The 26,147-nt window shown below is 39.1% G+C and overlaps 1 long non-coding RNA gene across 1 annotated transcript in view; it reads left to right on the plus strand.

Moving 5' to 3' along the window:
• LOC106509220 overlaps window positions 1–26,147 on the plus strand; it is a 208,066-nt gene that overhangs the window by 82,964 nt on the left and 98,955 nt on the right. The window contains exon 3 of the long non-coding RNA XR_002337059.1: window positions 12,053–12,241. This is a non-coding gene — a long non-coding RNA (uncharacterized LOC106509220). The remainder of the gene's footprint in view (window positions 1–12,052; window positions 12,242–26,147) is intronic.

The raw sequence follows: 26,147 nt of genomic DNA on the forward strand, positions 1-26,147 counted from the left end.
TGAAGTACTTTGTTATACCCAGGTGTTTTTTTTATTGTTGTTTTCCCAATACAGTTTTTTCCTACTATATAGCATGGTGACCCAGTTACACATACATATATACATTCTTTTTCTCACATTATCATGCTCCATCATTAAGTGACTAGACACAGTTCTCAGTGCTACACAGCAGTATCTCATTGTTAATCCACTCCAAAAGCAATAGTTTGCATCTGTTAATCCCAAACTCCCAATCCATCCCACCCCCCGCCACCTCCAGGCAACCACAAGTCTCTTCTCCAAGTCCATGATTTTATTTTCTGTGGAAAGGTTCATTTGTGCCATATATCAGACTCCAGATATAAGTGATATCATATGGTATTTGTCTTTCTCTTTCTGACTTACTTCACTCAGTATGAGAGGCTCTAGTTCCATCCATGTTGCTGCAAATGGCATTATTTCATTCTTTTTATGGCTGACTAGTATTCCATTGTGTATATATACCACATCATCCTAATCCAATCATCTGTCAATGGACATTTGGGTTGTTTCCATGTCTTGGCTATTGTGAATAGTGCTGCAATGAACATGCAGGTGCATGTGTCTTTTTAAAGGAAAGCTTTGTCCAGATATATGCCCAAGAGTGGGATTGCTGGGTCATATGGTAGTTCTGTGTGTAGTTTTCTAAGGTACCTTCATACTGTTCTCCATAGGGGTTGTACCAGCTTACATTCCCACCAACAGTGCAGGAGGGTTCCCTTTTCTCCACACCCTACCAGCACCTGTTATTTGTGGACTTAATAATGATGGCCATTCTGACTGGTGTGAGGTGGTACCTCATAGTAGTTTTGATTTGCATTTCTCTAATAATCGGGGATGTTGAGCATTTTTCATGTGTTTGTTGGCCATTTGTATATCTTCCTTGGAGAATTATCTATTCAGGTCTTTTGCCAATTTTTCTATTGGGTTGTTGGCTTTTTTGCTGTTGAGTTTTATAAGTTGCTTGTATGTTTTAGAGATTAAGCCCTTTTCAGTTGCATCATTTGAAACTATTTTCTCCCATTCTGTAAGTTGTCTTTTTGTTTTTTTTGTTTTGTTTTTTTTTGGTTTCCTTTGCTGTGCAAATGCTTATACCCAAACAGATTTGAATCTAGTCTCAAAAAGTCTCATTACTTATATATGAATTTTGGAATGACCATAACTGCCCATAAAGTTTTGCTATGCCTTATCATTCTGTAGGTGAAAGAACTTAGAAGTCAAAGCTATAAGATGTGGGTCTGAGTCCTGAATATCCTGGAAAAACAAACCACATAACCTCTAAAATGGTTTTATAGGATGGAGATGATAATATTTAGTTTATCTACACATTGTATGGATCAAGGAGATAATGTGAGTAAAGATGCCTTGAGAACTGGCCCACTCTACAAATTCCAGATATGATTATTATTATATTTGCTGTTGCTGTAATCATGTGACAGAATAAAAAATGGGCTCTAGATATTGTTTAGTTCACTAGCCTTGGAACTTGGGTCAAGAGAGGTTGTGTAACTTGGAAATGTTCTCTTGGCTCTCTGGTGTCTGGCCTCTGACCTGTCCTGGATAATCACAGGGAGATGGGTCAGGCTAGGAACTTTACTTATTTGAATGGTACATGCCGGGGTGGTAAAGGATACAGATGTAAGAATTGAGAGGCAGGGGGATCCAGCCATAAGAATTGGTGATGAATTGGGAGGGATTGGCAGCAGGAGAGGATATCCAGGTGGACCTAGGAATTTGGGGAAGTAACAGGGTGGAGTGGGGTGCAGTGACACCATGCTGAGCTGATTAGTTAGTGAAAATGAGAATATAACTTTGAGCTTCTGACTAAATTCATGTGTTCTTTCCACTATACATAGTGGTTTTGGTGGGAAGGAGGAGAGGAATTTGCTTTATATGTGGGTCTTCAAGTGTGATTCATCCCCTGACTTTTGGAAGGAACCTAAGATAGGCTTATTTTGAATTCTGCTCAGGGATTAAGGTATTGCAGTCAGGTGCATTCAGACAGCTGAATGGTCCCCTTCAGTATGTGTTAGGCTCATATCCTCAGAAAAATCTTTAATTTTTGGTCCTGAAAGTTTATTTAATATCCAGACTCATCATGGATAGTCAGGTAAAACAAAATAAGACAAAAAACTCTTTATAAGGCAATAGCAATTCTAAATTCATCTCTAGCTCCCAAGGTCTCCTGAATATGCTCATACTCAACCAAACACATACTTACCCACAGCTCACACACATACATATAGACACATACACTCAAACCGCACACGACTCACACCACACTTATTGTACATATACACACATTCACACTGAGATATACACACATACCCTATATGAATGCCCCCTGTTAAAGAGAATTATAGTACCACTGGTTTCAGGATCTTTTAGGTATTTTGTTTCCAAAGTAACATACTGAATTTCATCCCAGTATGTGCTACATAGAAATGTGACCCATATACAGTGTGTATTTTCCTGGATTGTATTAAGTGGCCATTTGCAAAAGAAGAGTGGATGGGAAGGTGGAATAATGAATTGCTATTCATAGATTCTAATCTAACAGTCATAGTTCTTTATGATTTTTATATGGATGTAAAATTCAGAGGGCTTTCATATTTTCCAATGCATTGTATCCCCCAATAATTCTGTGAAAGAGGCAGGGAGATGTCATTCTTCTTGTTCCACAGATGGCACTCAGAAATGTGACCTGAACTGACCAAGGTAAGAGGTGACTCTAAAAGAAAGGACAGCTGACTGCTTTTCTATAACCACGAGGCTGTTTTCCCCACCTAGTTGCTGAAGAACCACAGCAATAAAGACACTTTAAATGAGGTTTAAAATTGATTAAAAAATAGAGATTATTTAAAGGTTTTCCAAATCTAAGTGTTAAACATGTTTGTTGTGCAAAATTTCATTTTTTTTTTTTTTTTGTCTTTTTGCCTTTTCTTGAGCCGCTCCCGCGACATATGGAAGTTCCCAGGTTAGGGGTCTAATTGGAGCTGTAGCCACTGGCCTACGCCACAGCCACAGCAACGCAGGATCCGAGCCACATCTGCAACTCACACCACAGCTCATAGCAACACCAGATCCTTAACCCACTGAGCAAGGCCAGGGAATGAACCCGCAACCTCTTGGTTCCTAGTCGGATTCGTTAACCACTGCGCCACGACAGGAACTCCTGCTGTGCAAAATTTCAAAAGGATAGATGAGGAGTTTGGAATTAGTAGATGAAAACTATTACATTTAGAATGGATAAACAATGAGGTCCTACTGTACAGCAGGAACTATATCCAATCTCTCGTGATAGAAGATAATATGAGAAAAAGAATGTGTGTATATATATATATGTGTGTGTGTATATATATATATGTCACTATGCTGTACAGCAGAAATTGGCACAACAATGTAAATCAACTATACTTTAGTAATAAAAAAACTTGGGAAAATAGATGGGAGAAAATTATCTTTAAGGATGACTGACTATTGTTAAGATTTTTGGTGTATTTCCTTCAAAAATATTTTTTATGCATGGAATATCTTTGTTTACTGAATAGGTTAATACTGAATTATAACTTGTCTTTTTTTTTTCAAAAAACATTTTGTCATACATTTTCTTATGTTATATTACCTTAAACATCATAGTCAATAGTTGCAAAGTACTGCATCAAAGGGCTGTACCATAATTTATTTAGCAATCTCTGTTTTAGGATCTAGGTTGTTTCCAATTTCTGGCATGTCCACATTTGATCTAATTTTTCAGGGGCAATATCAAGAATGGGATTATCAGGCTAAAGCAAATTGGATATGTGTTTGCCGCATTGCTTTCTAAAAGTGTTATACCAATCTATCTTTTGTATTGTAGAAATGAAATCAACTTAGGATGGAATATTATTCTTAAAAGACTTCCAGTGGTGCTTGTGGTTGTCATTGCTGTGGTATGGCTGGCCCTGAGGAACTTCTGTATGTCATGCTGCAGGTGCAGCCAAAAAAAAAAAAAAGAATTCCAGGAACAGCAGGGAATTTCTAACTGGTTGCCTTTCCCACAGGACCCAGCATCTCGCTGTGTTGTTCTCCTCCCTCTTTCCCTTCTCTACTCCCATTTCCAACCTTTCACTGCTCAGCCAACCTCACCCATTCTTTTCCAAGGCACAACAGTTTGGTTTTGCTTCCTTACATTATAAGCCCTCAGGACTTCATTTTTTCCTTCAGGACTTCGTCTTTGTTCCCCCAGATGGCTTATTAAAATATTTTTCTAAACAAAGTTCCCTCCCTACAAAAGGCTCTGGAGCTAGCTGTAAAGATAATTAAAAAAAAAAGAATATAGTTGATTTATTATATATTATTTCCGGGTGTATAACATAGTGATTCATTATTTTTATAAATTATTCTCCATTTTTTTTGTGTGTGTTTTGTCTTTTTAAGGCCACACCTGGGGCATTTGGAGGTTCTGAGCCTAGGGGTCCAATCGGAGCTACACCACAGCTGCCGGCCGGAGCCAGAGCCACAGCAACTCCAGATTCGAGTTGCGTCTGCGACCTACACCATAGCTCAAGGCAACGCCAGATACTTAACCCACTGAGTGAGGCCAGGGATTGAATCTGCAACCTCATGGTTCCTAGTTGGATTTGTTTCAACTGCGCCATGACGGGAACTCCAGATTATTCTCCATTTAAAGTTATTATAAAATATTGGCTGTGTTCCCTGTACTGTACAATATATTTTTAATTTGATTTTGAGAAAAATTTAATATGTTAACTTCACCATACAACTATATTCTAATGTTATTATTTTTAAATGTAAAGAAATGGATCCTTATAAGGCCAAAATAACCCAAAGGCCATGAGGTTGGTTTTTACTTTTTTCTTTTTTTTTGTTTAAACAAAATGTGCACCACGATGGTTCAACAAGTAAGGCAAATGCCTTGAATATGAAAGCTGTAGTTTGTAATGTACCACTTCTAGAACCCAGGGAATCATTCTAATTAAATAATCAGGAAACATCAGGACAAGTTGGTTTGCAGCATCCAAAGTGTCCATTTAAGTGTCTTTTTTCTTAATGATCAGAGGTCCCACGTTGTCGCCAGTTTGTTCATTGTGCAAATATGCAATCCATCATAGAGTGGGAACTTTTTGGACCTCCAACAGCGTCAGTGCACAGCTTTATCTCTTAAATCCTCCATGTCAAAAGCATGTACTATCTTGGGTTGCCTTTCTGGATGTGAGTGTAGTTTACCATAGATTTGTTGCGATGATCTTTAACATAAAATCTTTTGCTGCGATCCACTCAATTCGTACGCTGGAAGTCTTACTCACGGCGCCGTCGCTTGCAAGGATGTGCACAAGGCGCTGAGCACAAACCGGCTCGCGTGGACAGTGGGAGTCAAGGGGCGACAAGCGATGGTCCCAAGTGCACCGACTCCAGGCTCTGTATAATATGTTTTTGTAGCTTATTGATTTTATACATAGTAGTTTGTACTTCTTAATCCCCTACCCCTATTTTGCTCCTCCTCACTTACCTCTCTCTCTCTGATAACCGCTAGTTTGTTCTCTATGAGTCTGTTTCCATTTTGTTATATTCATTCTTTTGTTTTAATTTTTGGATTCCCTGTATATGTGATAACGTATAGTATTTGTCTTTCTCTGTCTCACTTATTTCACTAAGCGTAATACATTTTGTTGCAAATGGTAGAATTTCCTTCTTATTTTTGGCTGAGTATTATCCGTTGTACCTATACGTATCATCTTTGTCCATTCATCTGTTGATGAATCCTTAGGTTGATTCCATATCTTGGCTATTGTGATTACTGCTGGTGTGAACATGGAGGTGCATGTGTGTTTTTGAATTAGTGTTTTTGTATTCTTCAGCTATATACTCAGCAATGAAATTGTTGGATCATATGGTAGTTCTGTTTTTAGTTCTTTGAAGACTCTCCATACTGTTTTCCCTAATGGCTACACAAATTTACATTCCCACCAACAGTGTACTGGATTGCCTTTACTTGTTGGCCATCTGTTTATCTTTGAAAATGGCTGTTCAGGTCTTCTGCCCATTTTAAAATCAGGTTGTTTATCTTTTTGATATAATGATAACATTTTCTTTTTTTCTTTTTTTTTTTTTGTCTTTTTTCCCTTTTCTAAGGCAGCTCCCGCATGGCATATGGGGATTCCCAGGCTAGAGATCTAATTGGAGCTGTAGTCACTGGCCTACACCAGAACCACAGCAACAAGGGATCTGAGCTGTGTCTGCAACCTACACCACAGCTCATGGCAATGCTGGATCCTTAACCCACTGAGCAAGGCAGGGATCAAACCCATAACCTCATGGTTCCTAGTGGGATTTGTTAACCACTGCGCCACTACAGGAACTCCTGATATAATAATAACATTTTCAACACTGTATCACTCACCAGTGCTTGAAAAAAAATCTGTTTATTTGTTTGAAAAACATGTTTTGTTTGCTTATTTAGGCTGATGGTTTTCATGATCTTGATAAGGATGAACTTTGTAGTTATAACAGGCGTCCTAAGGAGAGAGCCGCTTGCAGGAAGTGCTCCTAGAGATGTCCAAGCAGAGGCTGATGATCCCTCCTTAGGACAATTGTAAATGAAGTTCAAGCAATAGCTGACCATTGGGCTAGAGTAGTTGACCTTGAAGATCTCTGTTAACTTGGGATTCCGTGAATCTACAATATTCAGCTTTCTCTAAATATTAAAACTTATCAGAGGAAGTTCTTGGTGTGGCTCAGCAGAAACAAACCTACCTAGTATTCATGAGAACCCAGGTTTGATCCCTGGCCCCTCTCACTGTGTTAAGGATCTGGCATTGCCATGAGCTGTGGTGTAGGTCACAGATGTGGTTTGGATCTGGCATTGCTGCGGCTGTGGTGTTGGCTATGGTGTAGGTCACAGATGAGGCTTGGATCTGGCATTGCTATGGCTGTGGTGTTGGCTGTGGTGTAGGCTGCCCCTAGCCTGGGAACTTCCATATGCTGCAAGTGCGGCCCTAAAACCAAAACAAAAAACAAAAAGCAAACAAAACCCCCCCCCCACAAACAAACAAAAAACCTTATTTATTGATGCTCCATTTTAATGCCTTTTCCTTTAATAACAGCAAGCATAAAGTGTTGGGCTAATGGGTCAGTCACCCATGTCATGTTGCTTCCTCACCTGTGATTCAATGTGATTAGCTCCCTCTGGCAAGCTTCCTCCCAGTGGAATCTTTTTAGGTAATTTTTCTGCCTCTGAGACATTTCAGCCCTTTCACTATTTTAGGAACACACTTCTAAATTATACAAGGTTTTGCTGACACAAAGGCCATAACACCTTGCCAAGAGGAATTCTCCATGAATGGAATAAATTAGGAGAGAAAGCCTGTGAAATGTGTGTCAGTGCAGCTGCTCAGACTTCTTCAAATTCAACACAGCTTGAGGCAGAGGATTCCTGACACTCAGGGCCAGATGATGCTTTTCGTACCCGGAATTAGTTATATCAGAAAGGTGTTGATACCATAGATAGCCTGGGCTTGGAGATGCTAGTATGGTCACCAGCCCTTATCTACCTGCAAGTCACTTTCATTGGATACTCAGATCACTGACACCTTTCATGGAGACTTTTTTTTTCCTTTCCTTTTTTATGGCTGCATCTGTGGCATGTGAAAATTCCTGAGCTAGGGTAGAGTTGGAGCTGCAGCTGCCCCTACACCATAGCCACAGCAAAGATGGATCTGAGCCACGTCTGTGACCTACACCATAGCTTGTAGCAATGCCAGATCTTACCCTACTGAGCAAGGCCAGGATCGAACCTGCTTCCTCATGGATACTAGTCAGGTTCTTAACCAGCTGAGCCACAGTGGGAACTCCTTTTATTAATTTTTTTGGTTTATTTTATTTTTTGGTCATACCTATGGCGTGTGGGGAAGTTCCCAGGCAAGGGATTGAACCCATGCCACAGCCATGACAGCCAACACCTTTCATTTCAATATCATGTAGCTGTTAAGATTGCTGAGGAACATGTTACCCTAATGTATGGTAATTATTCCACTTTGCTCAGAACTAATCTCCTATGCCCCTTTCATAATAAGCCAAATATAAAATATTGCAAAGAACTCTTAGTAATATAAATCCTGGGACCTAAAATATACCAGAGGACTTAAAAGTTAATATACCTTTTATCTTAACAACTTTACTTCTTCAGAAGGAAATAATGAAAGAAATTTTGAGCATGTGTGATTGCAACACTCTATAGTATCCAAAATATGGAACTCTCCTAAAGGTCCTCAATTAGGAGACTATTTATTTATTTATTTATTTATTTATTTATTTCAAGGAAGAATTTATTTATTTATTTATTTATTTATTTTTTGTCTTTTTGCCATTTCTTGGGCCGCTCCAGCGGCATATGGAGGTTCCCAGGCTAGGGGTCTAATCGGAGCTGTAGCTGCCGGCCTACGCCAGAGCCACAGCAATGCCAGATCCAAGCCGCCTCTGCAACCTACACCACAGCTCATGGCAATGCCATATCGTTAACCCACTGAGCAAGGGCAGGGATCAAACCCGTAACCTCATGGTTCCTAGTCGGATTCGTTAACCACTGCGCCACGACGGGAACTCCGGAGACTATTTATATTAAGTGAGGTACATCCATTATATTAGGAATTGTGTTGTAGGAAAAGATTTAGCGAGATGGAGATGTTTATGATACATTACTCAGTAAAAGAACCAATCTACTTTTTCTGTTAAAAAAATATATATGTGGAGTTCCCGTCGTGGCGCAGTAGTTAACGAATCCGACTAGGAACCATGAGGTTGCGGGTTCGGTCCCTGCCCTTGTTCAGTGGGTTAACAATCCGGCGTTGCCGTGAGCTGTGGTGTAGGTTGCAGACGCAGCTCGGATCCTGCGTTGCTGTGGCTCTGGCGTAGGCCGGTGGCTACAGCTCCGATTCAACCCCTAGCCTGGGAACCTCCATATGCCACGGGAGCGGCCCAAGAAATAGCAACAACAACAACAACAACAAAAAGACAAAATATATATATATATATATGTATTTTTTTTTTGTCTTTTGTCTTTTTAGGGCTGCACCCAGGGCATATGGAGGTTCCCAGGCTAGGGGTCCAATCAGAGCTGTAGCTGCCTGCCTACATCAGAGCCACAGCAATGAGGGATCTGAGCCTCATCTGCGACCTACATCACAGCTCTTGGCAATGCCAGATCCTTAACCCATTGAGTGAGGCCAGGGATCAAACCTGCAACCTCATGACGGGAACTCCAAAAAAAAAAAAAAAAAAATATATATATATATATATATATACACACACACACACACACACACACACACATATATATGTATGTATATATATATACACACATATATATGTATATATATATATATGTATTTTTAAAGAGCATGTTTGACACAGATATAATGATAATGGTTAACATATGCTGAGTGCATACTGTATGTCAGGCATTGTCCAAATTTCTTTGCATGTGTTAACTTATTTAGTCCTTAAGAAAACTCTGTGAAGTACTGTTATTGTTCTCATTTTACTTGGCATGGAAAAAGCTTAGACAACTTGCTTAAGTTTACTAGGCAGAATAGGGATTCATGTGGGGAAAATTTAACTCCAAAGTCTGAGCTGTTAACCACAACTAACACTCTTTTTGATAGATTAAAAAGACCATCTCTGGAGTTCTGGTTGTGGCTTAGCAAAAATGAGCCTGACTAGTATTCATGAAGATGCGGGTTTGATCCCAGGCCCTGTTTGGTGGGTTAAGGATTCAGTGTTGCCTCAAGCTGTGGTGTAGGTTGCAGATGAGCCTCGGATCTGGTGTGGCTGTGGCTGTGTCATAGACTGGCAGCTGTTCTACCCTTGGCCTGGGAACTTCCATATGCCACAGGAGTGGCCCTAAAAAAATATAAATAAAAAAATAAAAAGACCCCCTCTGAAAGTTGCATACATAGATACATTACATATGGATGTTAAGATTATAGGTGATATTTTTATTTTGAGCATTTATAAAGAAAGTAATAATACTGGTAAAATAACATTATAAAAAAGAATCCTGCACTATAAATAGAGCTCTCTAGTTAATTTGTTTACTCAACCAACATGAATTTGGCTAGAAAAATAAAACAGTTTTTCTGTGTGAAATAATCACCATTTGGTATTCAGTGCTTAGCTTTGGGCCAATCAGTTTACTGTCCCACAGAGAAGCCAGGAAAGTAAAACCAAAGCTCCTAATTTTCACTCTAGGTTCAGTTCTTAATTGGTATCAGACTAATATTGACCTAGGCTATTTATATTTAGCAATTATATTCCTTTCTTGTGTTGCAGGCCTCAGAATTGCATAATATTGGCACTAGAGCAGTTTTTCTCAGCTGGGGGTAATTTTGTTCCTTAGCAAACATTTGGCAGTGTCTGGAGACATTTTTAGTGTGGCACCTAGGGTGGGGTGCTGCTACTGGCATCTACAGGGTGGTTCAAGGATTCTGGGAGTTCAAGGGTACTGATGAGCGTCCTGTGGTTCACAGGATGGCCCTTCACAACAAAGACTTACCTGGTCCCAGATGTCAATAGTATAAAGAAGCCCTGCCCTGCAGGTTGTCAGAGGTCATCTGGTCCCACTTCCTGTTCTGGAGGCACTAACCTGACTCCCAGCTGCTCTGACTTCGCCAAACTTACTGCTCTTTCTTTCTGGCAGAGCTTGGGAGGCTGCATCTCCACCCACACATTCTGGGTCTGTGAAGAGATGCTGGCAATGGAAAGAGCATGGGCATTGGCATCAGATAAGAGAGACCAGGCAGACCTGTACTGGGGACCCAGACCGGCCATTTACTGATCTGTGAGGCTGTGGGCAAATTATTTACCTTCTCCTAATGTTGGTTTTCTCATCTATAAGCTGGGAATGGCAACAGCAACTTCCCAGGGGTGTTGTGAAGACTTTCTGAAATACTGTTTGTAAAATATCTGGCATGGTACCGATATATAGTGGGTGCTTGATGAGAGTGTTTTTTCCTTTCCACTTTATCCTGAGGAAGAGCATCAGTGATCAAATTAAGCATCACAGTATAAATTAAACATGAGGAAGTGATCCAATGGGCACAAGTTAGGTTCTTAAAAGTTGGTATCATGCAACATCAACTTTTATGTGTCTGGCTGATGATGAATCAACATCCTTTCTTCTGTTTGCTTGGAAAATTACCAGCTTCATGTGTTGGAGGAGCCTAGCAATGGGCCTTGCCTGCTTATTTCTAAGAGAAGATTCAGCACTATCATAGCAGTTCTTTTTGAGCTACATTTATCTCCTGCTTTCCCACCATTACAGCTCTATTAGCTAACTGCCTTGGAGGAACTAAACATTGTGATAATCATGATAATTATAGTAATAGTCACAACAATAATAGCTAATAGCTAGCACTTATATAATATAATGTTTTCTATACACCAGACACTGTTCTAAATACCTTACATATGCTAACCCATCTCATTACTATAACCCTCTGAGGATGACCGTGGTAGGCTGAACAATTGTCCACAAAGATGTCCATGTCCTAATCCCAGGAGCCTGTGTGTCAGCAACCTTACATGGGAAAAGGGACTTTGCAGAAGTGATTAGATGCAGGCCTTTGAGATGAGAAGATCATCCTGGATGCTCTGGCCAGGCCCAGCATAACAACAGAGGTCCTTAAAAAATGTAAAGACGTCCCCTGCTGTTGTCAGAGGAAGATACATAAAGATAGAAACAGGGTCAGAGAGCGATGATGCTACTGTCTTTGAAGATGAAGGGAGGGGAGCCACAAGCTAGAGGAATGTAAGGAGCTTCTAAAAGCTGGAAAAGGCAAGGAAATTGATTCTTCCCTAGATCATCTCTAGATCGACAGAGGATCTAACCCTTGCTTACCTCTTGATTAGCTCAGTGAGACCTTCAGGCTTCTGACTTCCAGAGTTGTAGTATAATAAACTTGTGTTGTTTTAAGCCATTAAAGTTGTGGTAATTTATTGCAGCAGCAATAGTACACTAATATTTGCTCTTTTGTAGTTGAGGAGACTAAGACTTGGCGAGGGGAAGAAGTTTGCCGAGGTTTGCACAGCAGCAGCTGGGAGCCCCGCTGTGGTCATCTGATTCTAGCGCCCGTTTCTCATCACTGCATGGTACTGCCTATGAGAAAAGGATGCCTGGCGGTGACTGTCCCTACCACCTAGACTGATGTGACAAAAATGGAACTTGGTGAGTGACTGCTAAACACTGGCTCAAAAGGAAAATAAACACTCACATCATCTCCTAAAATCTTTTTGTCATACCAACATTTGAACTCTTCTACTCTCCTGAGAACTTTGTGCTTACGATAAAAGTTGATCATCCTGACACTTTTGAACTTAAATTCTTATTTGCTTACTTTGTTAGTGGGCATTTTTTTTGTCATTTCTTTAAGTTTTATAATCCTTTTTTGGTTTACAAAACACATTAGTATTTGTTGCTTATTTAATTCTCATAATAATCCTATGTGGTGGATAAAGTAGATGGATCTGAAGCTCTGAAAATTTATTTTGCAGCCAAAGCAAAACAACCAATAAGGGTAAAAGCAGGAATTCTGGAGTTCCATTCCAAATATAGTGCTATGTACAGTACATCTTATTTTTGTGTGATTTTGTACAAAGCCATAAATCTATTGTTGTATTTTCATTTATATTGAGACCAAGCACCACCTCCTCCTTTTAGAAAATTGTTACTCAGAGTCTGATAAGGATGCATGAGTGATTTTAAGGGCATATCTATCACTTCCAGTTACAGACCTTATGAAATGAGTCTCAACATAAGACAAGTAAAATCTAATTTCTCTTTGGCTTTTATTTGTCATTTGCCAGTGAGTTACTCATTATGTCTAATCATTAGTTTATAGTTGTTACATAATGTCACAGTATTTAGAATAACAGTTAAATAGGGTGCAAATCAGTTTTGTGTATGTATGATCAGTAAATCCAGAGTATTGAGAAAAGAATATTCTGTGTCAGATGTAATTTTTTCTATTTGAGTATTTATCCTATGGATGTTGAAACCTCAACATTTGGACATCCATAGGATAGAGAGATTTTAGTAGTGTCATAGCTTCTTCACCCTCTCAGCGAAGTTACAGAAACACTGTAAAATAACTCTGTGGTTACATTAGCTAATTAATTAATATATTAAAAATCTTCTACAAAGGGTTTGCTATGTGCTGTGAATTATGGTAGATAGGAAAGAGAATCCAAAAGTGGATTAGAAACAGTTCCCATTCTCACAAAGTTCACAGAATTCCATTGGAGTATAGACCCATAAGACGTAAACCTCAAAGCAGTTGGATCAGAAAGGATACAGAAGTCTTTTGTAGGTAAGACCTGAATAGACATTTCTCCAAAGAAGATATACAGATGGCCAACAAACACATGAAAAAATGCTCAACATCGCTGATTATAAGAGAAATGCAAATCAAAACTACCATGAGATACCACCTCACACCCGTCAGAATGGCCATCATTAATAAATCCACAAATAACAAGTGCTGGAGGGGCTGTGGAGAAAAGGGAACCCTCCTGCACTGCTGGTGGGAATGTAAACTGGTACAGCCACTATGGAGAACAGTTTGGAGATACCTTAGAAATCTATACATAGAACTTCCATATGACCCTGCAATCCCACTCTTGGGCATCTATCCGGACAAAGCTCTACTTAAAAGAGACACATGCACCTGCATGTTCATTGCAGCACTATTCACTATAGCCAGGACGTGGAAACAACCCAAATGTCCATCGACAGATGACTGGATTCGGAAGAGGTGGTATATATACACAATGGAATACTACTCAGCCATAAAAAAGGATGACATAATGCCATTTGTAGCAACATGGATGGAACTAGAGACTCTCATCCTGAGTGAAATGAGCCAGAAAGACAAAGACAAATACCATATGATATCACTTATAACTGGAATCTAATATCCAGCACAAATGAACATCTCCACAGAAAAGAAAACATGGACTTGGAGAAGAGACTTGTGGCTGCCTGATGGGAGGGGGAGGGAGTGGGAGGGATCGGGAGTTTGGGCTTATCAGACACAACCTAGAATAGATTTACAAGGAGATCCTGCTGAATAGCATTGAGAACTATGTCTAGATACTCATGTTGCAACAGAAGAAAGGGTGGGGGAAAAAACTGTAACTGCAATGTATACATCTAAGGATAACCTGACCCCCTTGCTGTACAGTGGGAAAATAAAAAAAAAATAAATAAAAGAGCATTAGAAAGAAAAAAAAAAAAAGAAGTCTTTTGTAGGTAGAAAGTAGGCCAAGAATATGGAGGTATAGTTCAAGCAAAGGTATCAGAGCGTGAGAAGGCAGAGAAGTTTCAGGAATTGCATATGGAGGCTAAAAAGGTATGTGTGTGTGTGTATGTGTGTGTGTGTGTGTGTGTGTGTGTGTGTGTGATGTGTGGCCATACCACGAAGTGTGGGTATGTCCGACTAGGTAATGTGAGTCATTGAAATGGTTTAAGCAGAAACAGATAAAATCATTTTTACAAAAAATTTTAAAAATGATTTTGTTTTTTCCATCATAGTTGGTTTACAGTGTTCTGTCAATTTTCTACTGTACAGCAAGGTGACCCAGTCACACATACATATATACATTCTTTTTCTCACATTATCCTCCATCATGCTCCATCATAAGTGACTAGATATAGTTCCCAGTACTATACAGCAGGATCTCATTGCTTATCCATTTCAAAGGCGATAGTTTACATCTATTAACTCCAACTTCCCAGTCCATCCTACTCCCTCCCGCTCCCCCTTGGCAACCACAAGTCTGTTCTCCAAGTCCATGATTTTCTTTGCTGTGGGAAGGATCATTTGTGCCATATATTAGATTCCAGATATAAGTGATATCATACGGTATTTGTCTTTCTCTTTCTGACTGACTTCACGCAGTATGAGAGTCTCTAGTTCCATCCATGTTGCTGCAAATGGCATTATTTTGGTCTTTTTAATGGCTGAGTAATATTCCATAGTATGTATATGCCACATCATCCTAATCCAATCATCTGTCAATGGACATTTAGGTTGTTTCTATGTCTTTGCTATTGTGAATAGTGCTGCAATGAACAAATGGGTGCATATGTCTTTTTCAGAGAAAGTTTTGTGCAGATATATGCCCAAGAATAGGAATGCTAGGTCATATGGTAGTTTTCTAAGGTATCTCCATACTGTTTTCCACAGTAGTTGTACCAGTTTACATTCCCATCAACAGTGCAGGAGGGTTCCTTTTTCTCCACATCCTCTCTAGTATTTGTTATTTGTGGATTTATTAATGGTGGCCATTCTGATTGGTGTGAGGTGGTAATTTAAATGCATTACTTTGCTGTGTGGAGGCCTAGCTGATGATCAGTTATTAGATTAATTGCTGTAGTTGAGTGAGGCTAAGAGCCTGAACTAAGATCATGGAATCGAGAATGGAGAGAAAGGGGTAAAACTGATCTCTTAGAAATGAAAGCAGTGGGCATTTATGAATAATTGAATGGAGACAATGTTGAAGAAATTATTTTAGTGTTGTGACATTAATTTTTCTAAAAGATGCTTTATTTAAGTTAGTGTATTTAGTATCCACACAAGTTAGATTTTCTTTTAGTCATTCATTCAACAAGCATTTATCGAGTAGCTCCCTTAAAAGCAAATCCCAATGTTTTAAGCATGGTGGGACTGTGCTTATTATGTATTTCATATGATATTTGGTCTTGACCCTTAAGGAACTTTTGTGTAGTGAAACTTATTTAAGGACCCTGGAAATACTGTTTTTATTCTTAAATCATGTTTCTAGGCTTGAGCAATAGATGCTTTTTCCTGGGACTTTGCTTCTTGAGCAAGTGGCACAGAACCAGTGGGTGGTGGTCTCTTGTAGGCTGTGTCCTAGAGCCTTTCCTATCCACAGGTGGACCAGAGTTCTTTGCATCTTTACCCTCTGAAGTTCCCTTAGTCCCATCTGTTTCTAAACCTGAATTTCCAGGCTTTTCCTGATTCTGTAAATCCCTAGAAATCTGTTGAATTTTCCTTGTACTAGTCAGAGTTGGTTTCTTTGGCTTACCTTCCTTGTGTGCTGATATATTTGATTTTCTTGATATATTCAATTTTCTTATCTTTGCTTTTTTCTCTCTACATTTGTTGAAAAATTTCAAGCTTGTCTTCTGCTTCATCTATTCTGTTTTCTGAAGTTTTGATTCTGCTCTTAACTGCCTGCAAAGCCAGTTTTAATTCTTCTGTTCCACTTTGGTCCTTTCAGATCCTTTTCTATTGCAGTCTCATCTCTATTGTTTCTTTTTATTTTATTTTATTTTGTCTTTTTAGAGCCACATCCACGGCATATGGAAGTTCTTGGGCTAGGGGTCAAATTGGAGCTGTAGCTGCCACAGCTACAGCAACGCAGTATCTCAGCCACGTCTGTGACCTATATACCACATCTACATGGCAACACTGGATCTTTAACCCACTGAGTGAGGCCACAGATCAAACCTGCATCCTCATGGATGCTAGTTGGGTTTGTTACTGCTAAGCCATGATGGGAACTCCCATTTCTATTGTTTTTAGTTTCAAATTGTTCTCTTCATATGGATATCTTTTCCTCTTTCACAGGGAATTTGCCTGCCTTCACACAGTGAAGATTGCCAAAGCATTTTACTCCCATCAAATATTTTCTCACCAAAGAAAGAATAATGAATATTATTTAATTCCTTAAATCAACTGCATTTTAGGGAGAAAGCCCAGTGTCCAGAAATACTGTTTTGAAGATTGTATCACAAAGAAACTCAAATACATTCCTTTCTGTTTCCCACATCAAAATATCTTGGATTCAGATAAAAAAAAGAAAAACAAAACAAAACAAAACAAACCATAGACACCAATGGATTTATGGCTGTCAGTTTCTGCTGTTTAATCTCCCCCCACTCCCATTTCTATGAAGTCTACCTCCCTAGGATTCACAAAGGCCATTTCTTCAATAAGCAGGACTCATCATTGCTTGTTTTCCTCCATGCCTGGCCACATTCAGGCCTCACATACATCATAATATTTTAATGGACTAGAAAGACCTCTTCACTTGTCACGAGATGAAATTCTTCTCTCCTGAATCATCAGTTTACTAGTGTTTTTGGGTTTTTGCCTTCCAGATCCTATTCCATCCCCTGAATATGTGTTATGGCTCACAACCAATTCCCACTTTCCTTAGCATTTCTTATCATTTTCAACAAAATGGGAAAGACTCTCCTTCGCCTCTTTTGTTAAAGAATATCTTGCTTTATTTTTTCTTGTCACTCTTCTGACTATTACTTCAGAGGCTGAGAATAGGCTGACTGCAGGAGATTATATGACTTGCTCTTCTGCACCTGTTTTAAGGAGAGTGAGAAATGGAGGTAGAGGAAGCTTGCTGTGTCATAGTATTTTGTTACTCCCTTTATCTTTTATTACTCCCTTTCCATAGGCAGTTGGACATACAAGGCATAGGTATGTCCAACTGCCTATGCCATTTCTACTTGGATAGCTTATAGGATCCTCACACTCAATGTGTGTAAAACCCTGTTCATATCCCTCAACTCTGAACCCAACCTAAAGCTTGCTCCCACTTCAGTTGTCCTGAATTCAGGAAATACCACCCACATGCCTAGCAATTATCTTTGACACTTCTTTCTCTCCTCAACCTTATCATTACTGAATTCTATTGAGTATATCTCTTAAATAAGTCTTAAATTATTCGTAACATTTACCCATGATAATTTCTACAACTCTTGCCTAAGTTAATGGTAACTCTATATCCTGGAATGAAACCACCTAAGTGATTATAAGGAATCTTTTGGTGGCACAGCTTAAACAATAGAGGACTTATATAATTGAAAAGGCCAGAGTCAGGTTTAGCTTCAGATAAGATTTGATTGGCAATGTCAACCAGGTCACCCAAATCCTGGTTTCTTTCAGTTTGTCCTTTCTTCCTTCTACTTTGTTATCTCCCTGCTCAAACTGGTTACCTTGTCAAATAAGAGGCTGCCAGGAGGTCTGAAGTCCTCATACTTCTTTGTTCATGATCTTTGGGGTGAGGAAACATTTCTCCCAGTAGCTCTCATAGAAAAGTGAAAAAACGTCTTTCCCAGAAATCATTAAACACCCACCCCCCCAATCCATTTGCTCAGTTTGTGTTGCAAGTCTTTCCCTGAATCAGTCGCTATGGTCAAAGGGATGGATTTTGCCAATTGGAGGGTTACTCTGTGACCTAAAGGGAGATAATCCTGTTTAAACCCCAAGGTGAAAAATGTCACATAGGAAATAACTGCAAGGAATTTTGGGGATTTGTAACTCAGAAGGAAAAGAAAGTGAACCATATTTGAGTCATCCATGACACCACCACTTTTGTTCCCCTCTAATCTTTTCACGTTGGTGGAGACAGTGCAATCTTTTAAAAAAAGAAATTGCGTTGTGCCATTCCTTTTTAACCCCACTTTGCTCCTCGGATAAAGATAAAAATAATCATTGGAGTTCCTGTTGTGGATCAGTGGAAACGAACCCGACTAGTATCCATGAGGATGCAGGTTCCATCCCTGGCCTTGCTCACTGTGTCAAGGATCCAGGCTTGCCTGGCGCTGTGGAGTGGGTCATAGACATGGCTCAGATCTGGCGTTGCTATAGCAGTGATGTAGGCTGTAGCTCCGCTTTGACCCTTAGCCTGGGAAATTCCATATGCAACACCTGTGGCCCTTTAAAAAAAATCTTTGACATGCCTTACAAGTTCCATCTGGCCTTGCCTACCCATCCAGCCTCATCTATTACCACTCTCTGCTCTTGGTCACCATCCACTCACACCTCTGGCTTTTGTTCATTCTGTTGGCTTATCATGGCTTTTTCCTATCTCACTGCCTTCAAATCTGCTGTGCCATCTACCTGGATGATCCTAGCTACACTCTTCACCCAGAAAACACTTCATCTCTGCTTCTCTGTTATAGTCCTTTCCACTACTTAAACTAAGTTCTAATTAGATTGGTGACCTAAGGCTTATTTTTCCAACAAGTCTGTAAGCACCACAAAGATGAAAGCAGAGTTTATACTTTGTAAAAAGCTCTGTTTCCCTGGCATCTAGCATAGCTCTTGGGCCTTGTTCATCAAAGACACCTGCCACTTCCCTTCTAACATCACTCTCATTTGGTGACAGCAGCTGTCCCCCACTTGCCTCTCTTTGTTCATTTGTTAGATTGGACATCATTACCCAACCTGTTCTTCACCTTGAGTAAAACCCTTCACTTTGAAGAGTGTAAGTGTCCTCATATCTAACCCAGGAAGAAGATATTTACCTCTTAGGATGCTATAAAATTAAATTAGCTAAAGTGTGTATAAATGTTTAGGACACTCAGTATACTCTGATGAATGATTGCTAACTTAAAATTGGAATATTTATTTGGAGAACTTGTCCATCTGATTTCTGTCCAGGTAGTAACTTCTGTACTGGGGAATAGCTGAATGACCCTTGGAAAGTGATTTTTGCCCTTTCTTAATAAATAGCTTTTGAACACTTAGGATGTGGGGTGTTTTCTCAGGCTATTCAGGGACAAGTGAAGAAAGAAATCTGAAAGACGGAGAGAAGAGATACTCTCCAGAGCTGCTGGTTTTACTTGCACTTCATCCCAACCTGACATAAATATACACATTTTTCATTGTTTTCTGTTATTGAAACCTGAATCTCATTATATACCAGTCTACAAGGTCTTTGTAAAGGATTTTAGTTCTTTGCTCTTGTTTTCATTTTTCAGATTGTATTTCTGCTTGGCTAGACTTATTCTTCAGATGTACTTTGTTAAAGGCCCTATCATAAAACATAATCATTTTTACATGAATTATAATTTCACAAATGGATTTCTTAACCTATTCCTGAGTATTCACTAAGGAGATTCATAGGAAAGGAATGACTAAGGTGGCTGGGCACTTTAGTATTCATTATATTATTGCATAACTTAAAAATTTATCCTTTTATTATAAAAACAACTCATATTCACTATAGAAAATTTAGAAGATATAGATAAGGAAAAAAAATTTGAAATCTTATCACACAAAGAGAGAACTTATCACTGTTGACATTTTGATAAGTGTCATCCATGCAGGGTGCACACATGCATGGACCCTGTTTCAAATGATCAAAAGGAAGTCAGAATATTCATCCAGTGTTATAATGTTTTTCAGGAAACAGTAAATTGTGATCTCCCTCAGTGAAGTCTTATCAGTGCCTGTAGTTTTACCGTCGATTTTCTTGCTTTGTCAGGTAGACCTATCACATACAGGTAATATTTTGACCTTATTTTTGCAAGTGTTCATACCTGCTGATTTGTTTTCCTGCCTAATTTCATTGAATTTCCAGAACAGTGATAATTGTGATCACAGTAGCTTATCATGTTCTTGACTTCAATGCAGTTGTGTGCAGTGATGTGTATGTAATGAGCGTGTGTGTGTGTGTGTGTGCATGTGCTGTATGTGTGTCGGTGTTGACTGCATCAAATGAAAGGGGTCCTGAAAGTCTATGATTGGTTGGTGGGGTAGGATAATTAGCCATCAGTACAGTTTAAAGGACTGAATACATTTAGAGCAAATAAATTTTTCCAGCATTGGGAAGTTAAAAAAGGATTAAAGATGAGGGAAAACTAAAGGCTGACTCACCACTATACTTTCTGAGACATTAGGTGGTAGAAATTCATTTATATGCCATGTTTTTTGGGGGGATGGGTGAGTTGGGATATAGAAAGGTAACCACTTAAAATCCGTTTTGCTGTCTTGGAGCAACAACACTTGAAAGCAACCCCTGGATCCATGCAGTAGCTAATTCAAGCACAGAGATGGAAGAACAGCAAAGATTTTACACCCAGAAAAAGGTCCAAGAAGGAGACCTTTGAGAGCCAAACCATGTAATTTGCACAGAGGCCAGGCTAAGCATAAAGTTTTAAAGAGAAACCTGGCCTCTGTCACAGCTATGTAAGCAAACACCAGAGGAAAAGGCATGAAAAAGATATTTCCTTGTTATAGCTGCCATTCGTTCATAGAACCTGACATAAAGCAGCAGATTGAAGAAATTCCAACAACAACCAGATGGGCAGTGAGGGAAAACCTAGGCCTTGACAGACCTTTTCTAATTCCAGTGTAAGCAGATAAAGGAAAATCAATATGAGATTCTTAAAAAAATAGGATGGCAAAACAAAGATGTTAAAAATTCAGAGGTGCAACAGAAGAAAGGGTGGGGGAAAAACTGTAATTGTAATGTATACATGTAAGGATAACCTGACCCCCTTGCTGTACAGTGGGAAAATTAAAAAAAAAAATTCAGAGGAAGCACAAACTTTTTTTTGACAAAGATTCTCTATGGGATTTATAAAGCATTTTGATAGCATCTGTTTATGGGATTAACTAAATTTATAGTGTTTCATCAAGTCTAGGATGAAAAGTGAAAGACAGTATAATGAGAGCTTATCCAGATGAACAAAGAACTTCTTGAAAGGCATGCAGAAATAAAGACCTGGATTAGAGTTTAATTAAATTAAAAATGTAATATCAGATTTAAAATCAGAATTAGGAATGCACAAGGCAAAAGTGCATTTTTTGATTTTTGATTTTAAGAAATTATGTAAGCTATGCAGGAGACAATTTTGAAATGCTTTTTTGGAATATAGCAAAAATGATATGTAAATGTAAAGATGACAGGAAAATCATAGGAATGGAAAAAAGAACAGGTATTAAAAATATGAATAGGAGTTCCTGCTATGGTGCAGTGAGTTAAGAATTCAACTGCAGGAGTTCCTGTCGTGGCTCAGTGGTTAACGAATCTGACTAGGAACCATGAGGTTGTGGGTTTGATCCATGCTTTTGCTCTTACTCAGTGGGTTAACGATCCAGCATTACTGTGAGCTGTGGTGTAGGTTGCAGACGCCGCTTGGATCCCGCGTTGCTATGGCTCTGGTGTAGGCTGGCAGCTGCAGCTCCAATTTGATCCCTAGCCTGGGAACCTCCATATGCTGTGGGAGCAGCCCAAGAAATGGCAAAAGGACAAAAAAAAAAAAGTGGCTCAGATCCCTACAGAGGTGTGGGTTCGATCCCCAACCAGGCACTGTGGGTTAAAGGATCAGGCACTGCCACAGCTGTGGCATAGGTCGCAGCTGAAGCTCAGATTCAGTCCCCAGCCCAGGAACACCCCTATGCTGTGGGTGTGGCAATTAAGAAAAATGAATGCTGTAGAAGGAAATCAAAATAAATGAAAAATAAGTTTCTTTAAGAATTTTTTACACACTGAAAAACCACCTGAATGTGTAGGTTGGAAGGACTCACTGTGCCTAAAGTGACAATTCTGGTAAGATGAATAAATTTCATGGAGGGCCAGGCCACCTGGAGCTCCTTCTTTCATTATAGATCAGTAACATTTGGAAGTGGCTCTAATGGGGCTCAAACAGTAATATTGTCATACCAAGTAGGAAGTCAGCAGTTATCAGACCTTTGCTTGACATGACTTCTTACTAATAAGATGGTCATCCCAAAAGTGATGGGTAGTAATGTGTGGAAGAATGACTCCCTTAGTGATACTGAGAATAAGAAGCAGAGAATCCAACACCAAGCGATGGCTATGGCTTCTCAACAAAGAAGTGACCAAAAGACAGCTGCTGAGACTTCCCATAGTCCCAGGTCTCTTCCTCATGTTACTAGATTATGGAACTTTCCTTCATTTTGGATTTAAAAGGAATTTAATTGTGTCCAGGGAAGGACCTCAGGGAGAAATTAACCAGATCATCTTAGGGCAAAGAACAGCTCGAGTTAAAATTGTCCTCATTCAAGGATGAAAATAAAGCAAAATAAAATGGAATGGAATCTGACAGAAATTATGAAATGATTATAAAAGATAAAATAAGAAAAATAAAATAGAAAGGGGTGGAGAAAAATACTTTTGAAAGCAGTTTTCAGCAAGAAACAGTATGCAACCCATACTGTACTATAAGTTAAAGAAAACATGTGCTTTTGAGACAAGAGCTAATTAATGAGTATCAGAACAAGGAACTGAGTCGTAGGTGGAGCTATCCCAGCAAAGCCAAGAGTGTAGGGAAATGTCCCAAAATACATGTTAAAATGTCATTAGAGAAGTGCAAATTAAAGCCACAATGAGGAGTTCCCACTGGGGCGCAGCGGAAATGAATCCAGCTAGGAACCATGAGGTTGTGGGTTTGATCCCTGGCCTCGCTTAGTGGGTTAAGATCCAGCATTGTGGTGAGCTGTGGTGTAGGTTGCAGACATGGCTCGGATCTGGCATTGCCGTGGCTGTGGTGAAGGCCGGCAACTACAGCTCTGATTGGACCCCCTAGCCCAGGAACCTCTGTATGCCATGGGTGTGGCCCTAAAAAGACAAAAGACAAAATAATAAAATAAAAATAAAAATAAAAATAAAGCCACAATGAAATATCTCCTACCAGAATGGTTGTAATCCGAAAGACTAGAAGTGTCAATGGAAAACAAGTTGTTTTAAAATGTTTTTTTTCTTTCTGGAAAACCATCTGAATTTGTAGCTCAAGATAACTCACTGTGCCTGAAGTGAAAATCCTGGTTCGATGAGGGAAAATCCTGTTTTGATGAGGGAGCTAATTACTGATGGGAATGAAGAGTGCTGTAGTAATTTCATAGATTCTTAAAATTTTAAATGTACATTTTCCAGATGTCCTAACAATTCCACTCCTACATACCTACCCAAGGACGGTCTTGTATGCAGATGTTCATAGTGACATTACTTGACATAGTTCAAAAGTAGAAACAACCCAAATGTCTGTTAACTGGTGAATGGATAAGGAAAATATACATACAATGGAATAATGGTAACAACAACAACAAAAAAACCAAAACAAGCTACCGAGACATGCCACAGAATAAATGTCCCTAAAACACTTTAAACTCTCCTGTCCCTTGTTTTTATTTTTTTATCTTTATTTTATTTTTTTTATTATAGTTGATTTACGATGTTCTGTCAATTTCTGCTGCACAACAAAGTGACCCAGCCATACATCCATATGCATTCTTTTTTCCACATTATCCTCCATCGTGTTCCATCACAAGTGATCAGATATATTTCCCTGTGCCATACAGCAGATCTCATGGCTTATCCATTCCAAAGGTAATAGTTTGCATCTACTAACTCCAAACTACCAGTCCCTCCCTGTCCCTCCCAGCCCCTCCCCCTCCCCCTCAGCAACTACAAGTCTGTTCTCCATGTCCACCAGTTTGTTTTTCTGTAGATGGGTTCATTTGTGCCATATGTTAGATTCCAGATATAAGTGATATCATATGGTATTTGTTTTCTGAAACACATTATACTCTCCTGTCCCTTGTTTCTGAATGTATCTGTCTGGCAAAAGCCCAACCCTAGATGAGCCTGAATGTCTGCCTTTGCCTTGTCTGCTCTCAGCTTCCTAGACATGTGAGCAAAATGCCACAGTCAGATTGAATTGGTGTCAGTATAAAGCTGTGGTTATCAACCTCCATTGATTGCTCTCTGCTCACCAGTTTCCCAAGCAGCCCAAACTGTAGCCCTCCACAACTGTTTTATACTTTCTCCCTTCTCCTCAGACCTCTGATGCCTTCTTTTCCCAATTCTCCTTAAATTTTCAGCAGATTAAGATACTGCCTACTTTCCAGAAAGTAGATAAATAAGACTTCTGTAAACCTCCCTTCAATGAATTTATGAACCTATAATTTTATTTTCCTTTTACCTTTCATCCTTCCTACTTATATGAAGAATTGTCTCTCGTCCTATCTAATTTTACCACTCGTGTGCTAGGAATTGTAGCAAACAGATCTCTGCCTTGTAAGGAGGTTACATTCTGCTGTGGGTGTCGGTTCTCTGAGTGAGAGTGTCAGTTCTCTGGGGAACCCTTTTCTAAATCATAGACTGTATAAATATTTGATTGACTGCTCCTCAAGTATCCCGAATCCCTACCTTGGAAGTAGGGGTCAAATTTACAACTGCTTGTTCAGTGTCATTCTTTCCTCTCACACTGTTAGCTTCATGAGGGCTCACTGCTATATTTATAGCATAGCACAGTATTCTGTATGTGGTAAAGACAGTAAAATTTTATTAAATGACTAACCAAAATTAATGACTCTGTTAACCAAAATTATTTCTGTGTGATGGAAAGAAGTACTGCTACCAATTTACTCATAATTTAAAAATGTTTCTAAATATCCTTTATGTTATTAAATTATATTTTATACTAAAAACAATAAACAAAACAATTAATAATCAGTGAATTTGAATCTAAGTGATTTTTGCCTATGTAATCTTGGGGGGAATTTCTTTGAATTATTTTGTGTTTATTCAGACTAGAAAAAGAAGCTATATAATCTGCATAGAATTCAGAAACAATTTTTTTTGTCCATTGTCTTTTTAGGGCCACATTTGCAGCATGTGGAAGTTCCCAGGCTAGGGGTCTAATCAGAGCTATAGCTGCTGGCCTACACCACAGCCACAGCAACTCCGAGCTGCGTCTGCGACATACACCACAGCTCATGGCAATGCTGGATCCTTAACCCACTGAGGAAGGCCAAGGATCAAGCCTGCAACCTCATGGTTCCTAGCCAGATTCGTTTCTGCTGTGCCGTAACGGGAACTTCGAGAAACAAATTTTTGATGGGTTGTTAGGTAACAGAATCAGGTACAAGAATCCAGTTATTTTTCTACAGTTAAATGATAGAAACTTGTGTTTAAACTTCTAAAGGGACTGTGAAGTCATGCTAATTGGCTTTTGAGCAGTTTATTGCTTATTAAATATTTAGCAAGACTCTGAGGAGCAGGTTGTGTTATCATTTGGATGGTTTTCAGACTCTTCTCTATAAAGTTGAAGAGTTAAGGTGATCCTATATGACAGTAATGCCCCAAAGAGTTAAGACTCTAAATTTGTATAATGTAAAGGACTTGCCACTGAAGGGCCATAGAAGGTATACAGGAACTGTTACTATGCAGTGCAATAGTTTTGTGTACTATTTATATTATTATTTATAGGTGAATTAGTTTAATTTCATCATAAAATTCAATTATGAAATATCAGCGAATTCTAAAAACTATTT

Source organism: Sus scrofa, chromosome 1, assembly GCF_000003025.6.
Source record: "Sus scrofa isolate TJ Tabasco breed Duroc chromosome 1, Sscrofa11.1, whole genome shotgun sequence".
Lineage (NCBI taxonomy): Eukaryota > Metazoa > Chordata > Mammalia > Artiodactyla > Suidae > Sus > Sus scrofa.